The sequence below is a fragment of the Xenopus tropicalis genome, chromosome 4 (assembly GCF_000004195.4).
Source record: "Xenopus tropicalis strain Nigerian chromosome 4, UCB_Xtro_10.0, whole genome shotgun sequence".
NCBI classification, from domain to species: Eukaryota; Metazoa; Chordata; class Amphibia; order Anura; family Pipidae; genus Xenopus; species Xenopus tropicalis.
In genome coordinates, this window is record NC_030680.2 from 130,029,742 (window position 1) to 130,043,384 (window position 13,643).

The following is a 13,643-nucleotide window of genomic DNA, read 5'->3' on the forward strand; positions in this document are numbered from 1 at the left end:
TGTTTATGTATATGTGTTTATGTATATAGATTTGGAAATAATAAACATCTCTTGCACATGGCTATTTAAAGTCACTAAGGCATTCCACAACCACATAGGCACAAAGCTGCAGGCTGAGTCCTTTTATACAGGTCATTAAGTGGCTTCTAATATACTCATTTTATAATAGGGTTACATTATTCTCTCTCTCTCCTTCCTCATGGGGTAAATTATCTTTCATATATAAAAGTTTATAAAAAGTTTATAATAGTATATGCGTGTATCACATAGCTACAATGAGTCACTTGACACTGTCTGCAAGAAATCTCACTCATATATGATAACCCTAATGACATAAGGTCAGATAATAACTCTGACTGGTTTCTAAATTCACTGGAAGTGATTTGCTTGCCTTATGTTACTAAAACATAAAAAAGAGGGGAGATTAATCAATGCACATTCCCTGGCCCCCTTTTTATTAGCAGTTTTGTGTGTGCAAGTGCATCTATTTTCAAAAACAGGGTTTTTTAGTTACAAACTTATGATCATAAAATTGGCACCATGTCAAAGTAAACCCCACATGGTGGCCCTATGTACCACAATCATATTTTTCATAAGTTGGCACCTCCCTGAAAGGCCTTTAGTAATGCCAAACGTACATGGTAAGATTTGTTTATCTAGCAAAGCCGCCAAATAAGTGGATCTTTACACGATTTGGTCACCAACTAGGGTTGCCACCTTTTAAAATAAATCTTACCAGGGTGGTCTCACCATGTGTTATGAGGCAAGTTATGATATTGGTGGAGAGATTGATGACATCAGTAGGCAAAGGGATGATGTAAACGAAAATGGGTGTTTTGCTGATGGATTCTCCACTTTTTGGCAGAGAAATCTACCGGATACTGTGCAGGTGTTTTACTGGCTTGGCTTAATGGGCCACATTAGAATGATCAGATGATTTGGTCTCTGGGCCAATAATTGGATCATTATGAATGCCTGCAGTGACCTGTTGGTACAGTTTCCCGTAGGCCAATCCGGTCCATTCCTAATGGGATTTTCAATCCAGTCGATATCTGGCTAATATTCTGGCCAGATATTGATTGGACAGAACTTCCCAAGGTTACCATACATGTTGATAAGCTGCCAACTTGTTCCGGAGGGGCTGAACTGGCTGCTTTTATTGCTCCATATATGGCTTGCTTAAAGATAAGAAGATAATGATGAATCTTGTGCAGAAAAAGTGTTGCCTTGAGGTGGAAAGAAATAGGAGTGACTAGCCTGGGCCAAGTACTTGTTTTATTATTGAAATATTTTTAATATACTTATATTGTAATGAAATAATTTAAATATACAGTATTTCCGTTATAGCTTGATGGCCACACTGCAAGTTAGCTAGTCATCCTTTATATCAGTAGTCAGGTCCCATTTAGTCTCTTTACTAACACCAAATCTAAAGGTGGCCCTGACCAGCAGTAGACTAAACTTGTGTGGTAGGATGTATTCAAAGTTTTTGAAATTTGATTGCAAAGAAACAATTTGGATTAAAGTCCAGAGTTTTTTTTCTTGATCGGTAGCATATTGATTAAAAAACTAAACTGAAAAAACTTGATTGCGTTATTCTGTGGAAAAAAAACTTGATCGCCACAAAAATTGTGTTCCATTCAATGATTAATGTCCCATTCATTTTTACAAATTGATGTTCCCAGGTTTAAACTGACACATTTTTTCATTCGAATTTGAAAAGATTTGAATTTGTGTTTCTCGAAAAAAACTAGAATTTGAATACATTTGTCCCATAAATGTTGGGGAGGGGGTGACCCTAATTTAGTGGCAGTTTTGGGACCATATTGATCTTTGTTAAGCTTTCTCTAGTCATCTCCTGGGACAATTTGTGGCCATGAGTGTGAGTAATTCACCAGCTTTCAGTGTTTATTCACTGGCTAATTATTTACTTGGCAGTGGCAGCTTCCATCTGACTAAGGGCAAAGACACACGGAGCTACTAGTAGCAGCTACTTGTAAGGGCTCTGGCACACGGGGGAGATTACTCGCGGGTCTTTTTCGGCGATTTGCGCGAAATCGCACCGCCGCGTCTGCCATCCCACCGGCGAACATGTAAGTCGCCGGCGGGATGGCAGACGCGGCGGCGCAATTGCACGAGGCTTTTTCGGCGATTTCCTAAAATCGCCCTGCCGCGTGTGCCATCCCGCCGGCGACTTACATGTTCGCCGGCGGGATGGCGGGTCATGGCAACTCGGGGAGATTAGTCGCCCGCGAACAGGGAGTTTTGTCGTGGGCGACTAATCTCCCCCGTGTGCCAGAGCCCTAAAACTGCACTGTTAGAATAACTACTACTACATACTTCAAGATATGACAAATATGTAGTTGTTAGTCTTTTACAACGGCCTCCATTTTTATTGTTTGTAGCACCCCCAAAACACTATGCTTAAAGAAGAACTAAATGCTTTGTTTGCATAATAGAAGGAAATAAGCAACTTTGTAATATGTAAGTTAATTGCAATTAAAATGTCTTTATCTGTATTTCTTTATCCACTTTCATTCTCTGTTTCTGACTCTCCAAGTTTGTCAGCTGGTTTTTGCTACATTGTTCCATGAGTCAGAAGCAGAAATTCAGAGATAATAAATGACCAGATATTGCTTTCACTTTAAGTAGCAATTGCATTTACAAATAATTGAAACCTATTGAAAACCTTATTGTGTATTTGAAAATTCCTTACAATTAGAGTTTGTTTTTGAGGTCGGGTAAGCCATTATTTTCTATTTAAACTTCTGTCAAACCGATGGGGTTACCTTCCGCACCCCATTCCGCCCCTGCTGTACATTCAACACTTTAAACTTCAAGACAAGATTGAGCCAGGTACGTCACTTGCGTCTCAACCAATCAGGGGCTAGAAAAAGTTATCGCATCCTTCGAGTAACGGGATTCAATCTGTCTCCCCAGAGCAGCTGTAGCCTGGTTGGTGAACTGTTGAATTCTGGGAATTGTAGTTCATTCTTCTTCTACTCTTTTTTTTTTTAAACTGGTCTGCGAAGCTGTGAGGACTACAAGACCCGGCTGCTTTGCGCGATACATAAAGAGAGAGTTTGAGGAGGCGGGGGATAGAACCTGGGTGATAGCGGGTGGTGAGGTTCGGATGCTGCTTGCTAGCTAGCTTGTGAAGCTAAGCTGACGGACTATGGACGCGAAAGAAGCTTGGGGTCAGCAGGACCGAAAGTAGAAACAGCGGAGCGCAGAGCGGGGACTTTTTTTGTCAGCTAGCGGGCACTGGTCTGTATCATATCTGTGCATGTCTGCTCGTATGTCTGTGTGTATGGGGGGATAACTCATGGTACTGTATGGATAGCATCCTATACTCACTAACTGCACTGTTTAAATCTATCCACATACACCGAACCCAAGCCTTTTGTGGGGTTGAAGCTCAAGCTGAAGATGGTATTGAATTGCTTAATATATCCCACGAACAGGGTAACCTCCACTTTGGCTATCCCAGATTAGCAAAAACTCAGTGTAATGCGCATTATTTCTCTTACAGCAAATGTATTTGCCTTTAATATTCATTAGAAGTAAATATGGTATTACTGTGTCTGTGTATCTTGACTTTATTTTAGCATCCTGTCTGTCCTGTATTTCTGTATGCAGATCCCTAGCTGTTGCTGTGTCAATCTGGATCCCTTTGTCTGTTCTAATTTCTGTACCTTTTATTTTCAGGCACTTGTAACTGCCTTTTCTCCCTGTGTCTGTATATTGAGGTACTCTTTGCACTGTTCTTTTCTAAACCCCTGCAGCCCCATGCATTTTGCTAATACCTAACTGGTCCCTCTTACATGTAAAGGCTGGGAATATGGGCACAGGGTCTATTACGCTTTCCTTTATTCCCAGAGTGACTTCTTCCAAACTGTGGTCCTCTGTCTTTTTCATGTTTTGTTGTGATTGACCTCACAGACCCACTGTCCAGCAGATTCTATGTATGGACCTCAGTTCTGGTGTCATTCCTGCCCTTGCATGTTTGTCTGTAAACCTTCATTCTAGTAGTGTTTCCTAAAGCTTTCACATAATGATGTGAAAGATGTTACCGTTTCAGATGCAACTGACAGCATCCCATTGACATCTCAAGGCTGTTAAGGCTGCTGGAAGTAGCCGTTTAGCAAGATCTGTCTGGTTGCATGGTGCACATTGCTTCTTTAGCTAAGTCTTCTGTGCTGCTGCATTCCAACCATTGCCAATGATTTTTCCCAACAGTGGATGCTCTAGACTTTGGTTAGCAGCTTCCTATGAAATGCCACAGGTTGTCATTTTTGCTACTGTTTCAATCAGTACACACCCTTTCACTCTGAGCCACTGAATTCCTATTTCATACTAGTGGTATGTGCTTGAGTGTCCCATCTGTTGATACACATGCCTTTGAGACATGCTTGTGCCTAAAGGTGGCCATACACGAGGCGATTTCGCTCGTTGTGCGATGAACGATTATATCGACAAACGATCGTATGGCGATCGAGTTCCCATACGATATGCCATCCACGGGCAACGATAATTCGGGAAAGATTTTGTCGCATCATTATCGTAAAATACCTACGATCGTACATCTACGTACGATCGATGTCGTTGACTTCTGCTGCTGGCAATCGTGACATGCGCAGAGAACAATCGTTGAAAGACAAATGTCTGACACTCACACCAACTGGCAGATTTTATCGTTAAACGACCAAAATTTTTAAACCTGGCCGATCGATTTTGGGGACGATAATGTCGGCTCGTTTAGTGGGCCGACGATCGTTCGTACACCACCAACTATACGATAACTTAACGATAGCATCGGATCGTTCGGGAATCGGTCGTTTGTAAGTAAAAAATCGGTCCGTGTATGGCCACCTTAACACACAAAAGGAGGCTGTCCATAATATTGCAAATCTAGAGGGAAATCTAGAGGTTTTCCCTTTATACACTTTCTAGTGATTGCCCCATTGGTTCATTAACAGTTGCTGCTTTTGCTTTTCAGCAGTAGCCTTGCTGGGGTGCCACCTCTTTCTTCTTGTCTTGGTTTTGCTTTGCATTAGGTTTCCTTGAAACATGGCTGCTGCTTCTTACCACCCCTCTTCACTCCACTGTAATGATGGTTCCTGTTAAGGTGCTGTTATGGCCGTTGCTTTCTAGCATTAGCCCCTGCACACAGCTTTTGCCTTTCCCTGGTCCTTTGAAGTACTTACCTCTCTGATGACTTAACTATCTAACTTTCCTCCTGCTGCCTGTAGACTTCTTCTCCTTCATCGTTCTTACAGCATCGCTTTAGGGAAGGAGTCCGTGATCCTGAAAAAATGAGTCCAGGTACCTTATTGAAAGCGTACAATAAAATGAAAATCTGTATCTTTAAAAAAAGATATATAGTTAAGTGCTGTTAGGTTTGTATGGACAAGCTGCTAAGCCTTGTGATTGCCAAATAAAGATGTAAAAGTTCAATTTGGAATTGTAATCTTGACTTTATGCATTGGGTCTTGACATATTTGGCTGATCCAGTGTAAGTTTCTGTGATTGAAGGTTTGCCAAATCTTCATAATGATGCTGAAAATAACTGGACGTGTGTGCCAATTTTTTGTTATGCGTTTGCACATTTTAAATGGTTTGTGCTGCCTGTGGCCTTGGCTTTTATGAATAATGGCACAGTGGTTGGTATTGTACATTCACAGTGCTGGGGTTCTGGGGTTGTATTCCAACCACACATACATGGTGGTTGCTTGTTGTCTCCTTGTTTGGGTTTCATTCATTTGGTTGATCCTGTTTTTCCACAGAACATAGTAGGTTAATTGAGTCCTTATGCACTGCTGTGTGTCTAACTGTGGTAGGGCGTCAGAATGTAAGCTCCTCTGGTTTTGCGTTATAAAGCAAATGTAATTCTAACCAACTTTTCAGTATACATTAATTAAAACTTTTCAGTGACTATAAAGCTGTGAATGTTATTTCCATGGAAAGCATTATGTGCCTGTACCTTTTCTATTCCTGCACTGCTTCTCTTCACACTTGAAACGTTGTATGATCTGTGAATAAGCATGCAAGGTATTGAAAGACCCTGGAGTCTTGGATAAAGGTAAGATGGCTTTTGCTACATTATTTGAATAGAGAGAACAAGATGAATTAAAATACAAATAAAATAAAACTTGAAGCAAATACTGCTTTCAATATTGGTAACATCAATAACGTTAAATTCTTTGAAAAGTTGGATTCGTTTATATTAAAATGTTGCATAGAATTACATTTTCTTTAATTATTTTAGGGGGGGGAATTCCCCTTTAATGTCTTACTATGTATCTACTGGTTTTCGAAGACTATGTAGCAGGTCTTTTTTTCTTTTTAATGTTATACTTTCACTTTATCTTTAAATATAACTATTCTACTATTGTCGAGCATAGAATATAAACTGTTCCTGATTGCTGAGGTCCCATTTGCTGTACCAGACAGGTAGTGCTTTAAATGACAGACTGTAAGTTGCATAGGGAAGGTCTGAAAGGAAAAAGCAACCGCTTTAAAGGACATGTAAAGTCTGGGGGTACCAAAATATTTGGCACCCCCCCAGGAAATAGATCGCTAAGTTTTCCCCCAAAGCCGCTACTCCTGGTAGGAGAAAACTGCACCAGCCTGTGGAAGAAACTGGCTTGAGTGTTGCACCGGCATATTACTTACCTTCCCACCAGCATACGCAGTAAACATGGTGCAATCTACTCTACTGCACGTGTGCAGAACACCAAAAGTTAAAGGAACAAAGATCAACGGTAAGGAGATGCCTGTGCAGCACCTAGGTAGTTTTTCCTTGGGCTGTTTCTCCGAACAGGTTCACCGGCCCAAGGAAAAGCTTGGCAATCTATTTCACTGGGGGTTGCCTAACATTTTTGCACTTCCCCCCCCGTGAAATAGATTTAACATGTTCTCCCCCTATGTTGACTGGCAGCCTACAAGAAGCAGTCACCTGGTTTTTATGCAACCAAAACTTGCTTCCAAGCCAGGAATTCAAAAATAAGCAGCTGCTTTGAGGCCCCTGGGGGTAACATGCAAGGGGGTTTGGTGAGCAATATGTTGCTCCTGAGCCACTGGTTGGGGAATAGAATGTCACTGTCTACCTCACAGAAAACCATCATTAAAATGAACTTCCCCTTTGAATTTGCAAAAAGAAGCACTTTTCCCATAGGAGGGTAGATCTGTAATATTGTTGCTAGACTAAAACATGCATTTAATTGTGTATGTGAGAGAAGTCTAGAAGATGAAGTGCAATAACATTTTGTTAACTTTACCAATATGTGGCAGCCTCTGCCATAAGTTATGGAAGCAATATGGTCTCGAAATTAAACCAACTCGGCAAAGCTTGACTTGATCTGTGCTGGCTTTTTGTAACCTAAGTCAGGGATCCTTTTAAAAACCTAATACTTCCACTAAATCTGGGCAACTTGTAAACAGGGGATGGGGTCCTTTTTTTCTTCAGGGGTCTGCGTCCTGTGCTCTTATCTCCTTATGTATTAGACACCAAGCAGCTATATAACAAATACCTGGACATGAAATTGGTGTCCCATGCAATTATCATGGTTATACTGCAACAGAGGCCCTGTCTGTTTCCATTACTAAGTCCAGACTGAGCACTTACTATTCTGTACAGATTGGATCCCCCCGACCATCAGTCAAAGCCGCCCCCTTTTTTTCTTTCGCATGTTTCGTTTCTGTGTCTGAGGATGAATTCTGCGTCTCTCCTCCCTTCCTCCCCACTCTCCTCCGGCTTTGCTATTTATAGGATCACAAGACATTATTGTAACCAAGTTGAAAAGTATATTTTCATTCAATCACCTTCCTCCCCTGCACACTGCACCATCTGGAACACTGCACACACTCGCATGGCCTGGAACACTCTGGTCTCTCTCTTGTGCAGGACGACCACTATATATACTTTGTGCTAGTCTTTAGTCTCTGTAACCTCACAATGCCCCTTAAAGGAGAAGGCAAGGTAAAATCACTGAAAGGTGCCAAAATGTAAGGCCCCCCTACACCTCCAGTGATGGTAATCGCTTTCCTTATACCCTGGGTTGGTGCTCCTGTTAGAACTGCCCCAGTGGGGGTAGCTGCGAGTGATTCTCTTTCTTCTCTCGTCTATCTTTGGCATCCCGGGGCTGGCGCATACGTAGTAGAGTGAAAAGGGCTGCTTTTTTGTTAGTTTGGCTTTTCACAAAAGCATCAGCCTGGGGTATAAGGTAAGCGATTACAATCACTGGGGGGTGCCTAACATTTTGGAACCCCTCCATTGATTGTACCTTTCCTTCTCCTTCAAACTCAATGACCTTGCTAACAAGCTATTTGGATAAAAATTAAATTGTATTTGCTGTGCTATAATCATATGCTCCCCAGTAATAATGGAGTCAGGTATTAATACTGCCTGGTTTCCTTACATTGCCCCATATGTTTTAGTTTCCTGGTGGTAATGTCGGTACACGGTTGTCTTTAAGTTAACTTTTAATGTAATAATATCCTTTTCTTAGCAGCCTTTTAATTGGTCTTAATCTTTTATTCTTTATAGTGTTTAATTTATTTTCTGCCTTCTTGCAGCAGGCAAAAAAATATTGTTTGTGTATATTTTTACTCCTACTTTTTTCAAGCCATCTACAATTCATCTTCAATTAATCTTCAACTTGCTCATTCAGACCAATGCCTGGTTGCTAGGGTAAGCTGGACACTAGGAACCAGATAATTGCTGAAATTCCCAACTGGAGAGCTGCTGAACATTAATCTAAATGATTAAAAAAAATAAATAAAAAGAGGCCCAGCCACAGTAATTTTAAAGTTGAATTACGCCTTTAATATGTTTGCTCTTTGGTCATCTGTACAGAGACAGTAGAGGATAAGGGCACATAGTGCAGGTAGTAGAATCAATATGGATTATTAAAGCTATTGTGAACTTGCCTCCTGCTGTGAGGGCTCTTTAAACTCCCTTTCATGTATGGCCCATTATATTTGCATGGGGGACAGTATTCCTTCTTCCTGGTGCTCTTGCTGTAGTAATCAATGTATACATTGTTTCTTGAATTCAGCATGCCCTAGGAATGGAATTGTTATGGGTAGCCCTAAGCTATGAATGTTTCGTAATTTTTTTTAAAATTCATAGACGTAGTGCCAAAATGTTGGTGCAAACACATCATAATCGTATAATATTGCATAGTACATTCTAATCTTACCGTTGTGGCATAACTAGTAAGGCGAAGGACCTACACAGCAAGGACAGAGCCAAGGGTGACCCTTTCTGCTCCTTGGCACCACTCAGTCATCAGATTCACAATACTCCAAGTATTGGATTGCATTTGTTGCAGGCAGAATAGTATTTATATCACGGTTTCTTAAATAGTTTCCTACATTTTACTTTGTTTGGTTGATACAATTTGCAAATGTAAGATAATATAACAAATATGTGTAGTCAGGTTTTGCTGCTGATCACTGACCCCCCCCCCCAATCTGGTTTACTGGAGCTCGCTGTGAAGGAAGTGATTATTTTCTTTATTTTTTTAACCAAGCAGAAGCAGAGCAGAGTGCACTCTGTATTCTTTAGTGCATCTCCAGGGGGCATTGATTGGAACACTTTGGGAGGCAGACTACCTTGCACAGAGGCAGGAATGAACAGTACAATCTCTGATGGACATTTAAGCAGAATGTGTGTTTTAAAATAATACATAAGAAAAAAGCTGGCTGTATGCGATGTTGCCAAACAAGTGGATCTTTCCCTGATATGCCCACCCAAGGTGGGCAATATCGGGCTGATACGATCGTCTAGTCCTGGGGTATACAGGCTTTCAGGGTAAGGAATGCATCAACCAGCCTATGCAGTCCTCAGTCAGATGGGAAAATCAAACTTGCCCATTTTCAGGCAGATATCTATCGGGTAAGCTTATCAGGCTCCCATACATGGGCGGTCAAATCGGGCATCTTAGTGCTGAATAAGCATCTTAGTGCTGGCCATGCACATTAAGCTTGTTTGATGAGGTTGACAAATGAGTGTGTTTTTCGAGATATGCCCACCTTATGTTGGGTGGTATTAGATTGATCTAATAGTTCGGCGCTCAGGCTCTCACAAACTTACAGTACCCCTGCAACCCCTATTTGCCCATTTTCTAGGGAACCCACCAGAAAGCTTGTGTGTGTGTGCTGCTTGCACAGTATGTATGGGGTGTATATGCACATATAATGTAAAATAATTGACATTGCCACTTTTGAGTAATAATCCAAACAATCATGCTTTATTTGCTTACTGTACAGACAAACTGCAGGGGCTCATTTGATAACCTTGGACAAATTTATTACGAAACTATAATCAAATTTGTGTTTAGTTCTTTTACCCTGAGTAATTGGATAAAGCAAATTTCTGATTGTTTGGTATAGGCTACTGCAGCAGGGAAAATGCAGAATCGCCAACATGAAAAGTATATGTTTGTAGTCCTGCAGATTGTAAGTTCTTTTGGGCAGGGCTCTCTTCACCTCCTGTATCGGTTATTGGTTGCTTTATATGGTACTCTGTATGTCCAATGTATGAAACCCACTTATTGTACAGCGCTGCGGAATATGTTGGCGCTTTATAAATAAATGTTGTTAATAATAGTCAGGGGCCATATGTTAGAATGTTGCACAAAAAAAAAATTCCTCTTTATCACTGCATAAGATGTTTGAAGTGTTAAAATTATTTGAAAGTTTCGCCCTTGCAACTATAACACTTTACAGGATGTTAAACAGTTACACTGTTACAATGGAAAGAATTGTGTACAGATGTTGCCACCTTTGTAATATAACGATACTTGCTTTTCTGCTGGATTCCAAGTTATAATGATACATTCAGTAACAATGTAATAACAAACAGTCACTGGCGTTGTAGACTTTGTATTATATATTTTTTTTAATAAAATATTTGTTTGCATTCCCACTTAAATATAGAGAGGCAATCAGAGCAGAGATGCATTAGTTCTCCACATGCAGGCAGTGTATCATATCCTATCCCAAAGTTAACAGAAGCAAACAGGATCAACCAATCTGTGACTGAACATTTTAATATACAGTAATATACATTTTACGTTTTTCAGGGGACCATGAAAAAAAGATGTAAAATCAGGGAAATGTGTTAAGGACACATAAATGTCAATGATTTAAAGGAAATAAGTACAGGAATAATTTTTTATTTGCAACACAGTTCCTATACTGAGTTATTTCACAGGTTTTAGTAGAAGTACCGTAACAACTTTTTACAGTACTGTAAAACATTTTGCATTTAATGCATGTGTTTACTAAAAGTTTGAATATCACTATAAATTAATAAGATGTGGAAAAGAATACTGTACAGCACTGAAACAAAAATCTGTATTCTTTTAAAAATCTGCACCTTGTACAGCTGTTCCCCATACTTGTGCAACTCTCGCGGTATTTTGTACGCTGCCGTATAGGTACGCATGCACAGTTTGAAATATGAGGCAATAGTGGTGACGCTGACCTTCCTAAGATGGCGCCTGTGATTGCAAGACATGGGGGAAACTTTAATTCCTAAAGTAAGCTGTATTTTTACCTTAAAACCAAGTGATTTGCTAGGGAGAGGCATGATAAAAACAGTGTAAAATGCGGGAAATTCATATGTAAAATCCGGGAATAGAGCCCATAGGAATGCATTAAAATTGGTGGGACCACAAAAAAATGGTGTAAAAAGCGGGAAAACTTAAAATCCGGGGATGTAAATTGGGGGTTCTACTGTATATAGAAGAGTACAGGTGGGAAGAAAGGAGAGGGAAGGAAAGAAGGCAGGCCGTGGGGTAGACATCTTTACATATTAGCTCACAGGCATGTTAAGCCATGTTAGACATTGTCCTGGGATGAAAATGTGGCAAATTCATCTGTCCATGGGCCCAGATTTTCTTAAATTTGTCTGGGCACACTCTGCTCTGATAGAAATTTTTATATAAATGAGGCCCTCCATCTTTACAAGATCTAACATTTAATGTAGGCAGTTCCCAGGATGTTAATTTGGCCCTGGGGCCAAACAGTCGAATTAGAACAACTGGTATAGGCGTCTGTCGGGGACCGCATGGGCTTGTTGATGTGGTCCCCGATCCGACTAATTTTTAAACCTGCCCAATCAATATCTGGCCTGTCATTAGTGCCCATACACAGGCCGATTAAGCTGCCGAAACGGTCTAAGGGACCGATATCGGCAGCTAGGATTGGCCCGTGTATGGCAGCATTTACACTTGGCATGTTTAGGGTTCTCTGTATTGTACTGTATTGAATGCTATTTTTGCTACCAATTACAGAAGATAAATAGGACTGAATTAAGTCATCCCAATCATCTTCGGTATATCTACCTCCCAGTTGGTGTGGCAGTGCACAAAGGGGTTGCCTCTTTGTGTACTGTGTTTATAATAAATAAAAATTTATAAATACTACCTAAAAATACACCATTTAGACAGATTTAATGACTAGTGCATGATTCCCATGCAAAACATTTTCTAAATTTCCGCATCACTTTGTCTGCTTGGATGTATCCTACTTGAAACAAATTTGTTATGTCAGATCTATACCATGTTTGTAAATTGATGCAGCAGATAATAACTATGCAGCGCTGGCAGAGTAACAGTAATACAGCGAGTAGCGGCGCAAACAACTGAAAATGATTGAAAGGGAAAATAATGCAGCTGTACATTGCGTTCTGTCCTTTAGAACCTAAACTTAACAATACAACCCCCAGTTCAGCCTCTGCAATGATGTTTCATGGGGGTAGCATTGACTGAATTTTGCTCATAATTAGTCCACTGATGATTTAAAGGGGAAAAATGCCCCCAACATCATATATTTATATAGTGGGAAACAAGTTATGCATTTTTTTACACCGATATACATGATTCCTCAGAAACCATTATAATCATTCTGACTCATAGGACCATTTCCCACTCCCCTTGGGGCAGCAGTCATGTATCTTCACCCTCACCTCTGGATTTAACCCTGTAGCCAGAACTGTAGGTGTATTTGATGCTGCTGATCTGCTTTGAAAAACTATACCCCCAGAATGAATACTTAACCAACAGATTAAGTGACCTATTAAAGAATCTTACCAAACTGGAATATATATATATCAGTAAATATTGCCCTTTTACATCTTTGAGCTCTGGCCATTAATTGGCTGATGGGGCTTAGCATGTATGTGTGCTTGGCTTGTTTGTGTGCACTGTGAATCCTATGATCCTAGGGGGCGGCCCTTAATTCTTAAAATGGTAAATTTCTATTTCGTACAGCCCAATAGCACATACTACTAAAAAAGTATATTTTTATGAAAATGGTTTATTTAAACAAAGAAGGGTTTTACATATGAGCTTGTTTATGCAATATATTTTTATAGAGACCTATATTGTTTGGGGGTATAGATTTCCTTTAATTATACATGGGTATTAAAAGTATATTTAATTCTAAAAGGGATCCTGCCCTGGAAATAATATTTCCTGTAATTTTTATACATAATTATTTTATATATTTTAGATTGCAGCCAGCGAGCCTAACATTTGCTGAATTCAGTCCTCTCGGTGCTTAGAAAATGCTTAGAAGCAGCCACAGCCAAGCTCTTCAGCTGAGAAGCAGCACATGTAATTTCCACTGGA

The 13,643-nt window shown here is 40.2% G+C and overlaps 1 protein-coding gene across 12 annotated transcripts in view; it reads left to right on the forward strand.

Moving 5' to 3' along the window:
* Positions 1 to 3,082: 3,082 nt before the first annotated feature.
* itpr1 (inositol 1,4,5-trisphosphate receptor type 1) overlaps positions 3,083 to 13,643 on the forward strand; it is a 96,525-nt gene continuing 85,964 nt past the window's right edge. For all 12 annotated transcript variants that reach the window (XM_018093683.2, XM_031901146.1, XM_031901149.1 and 9 more), the window contains exon 1: positions 3,083 to 3,267. The gene's annotated coding sequence lies outside the window, so the exon portion shown is untranslated. The remainder of the gene's footprint in view (positions 3,268 to 13,643) is intronic.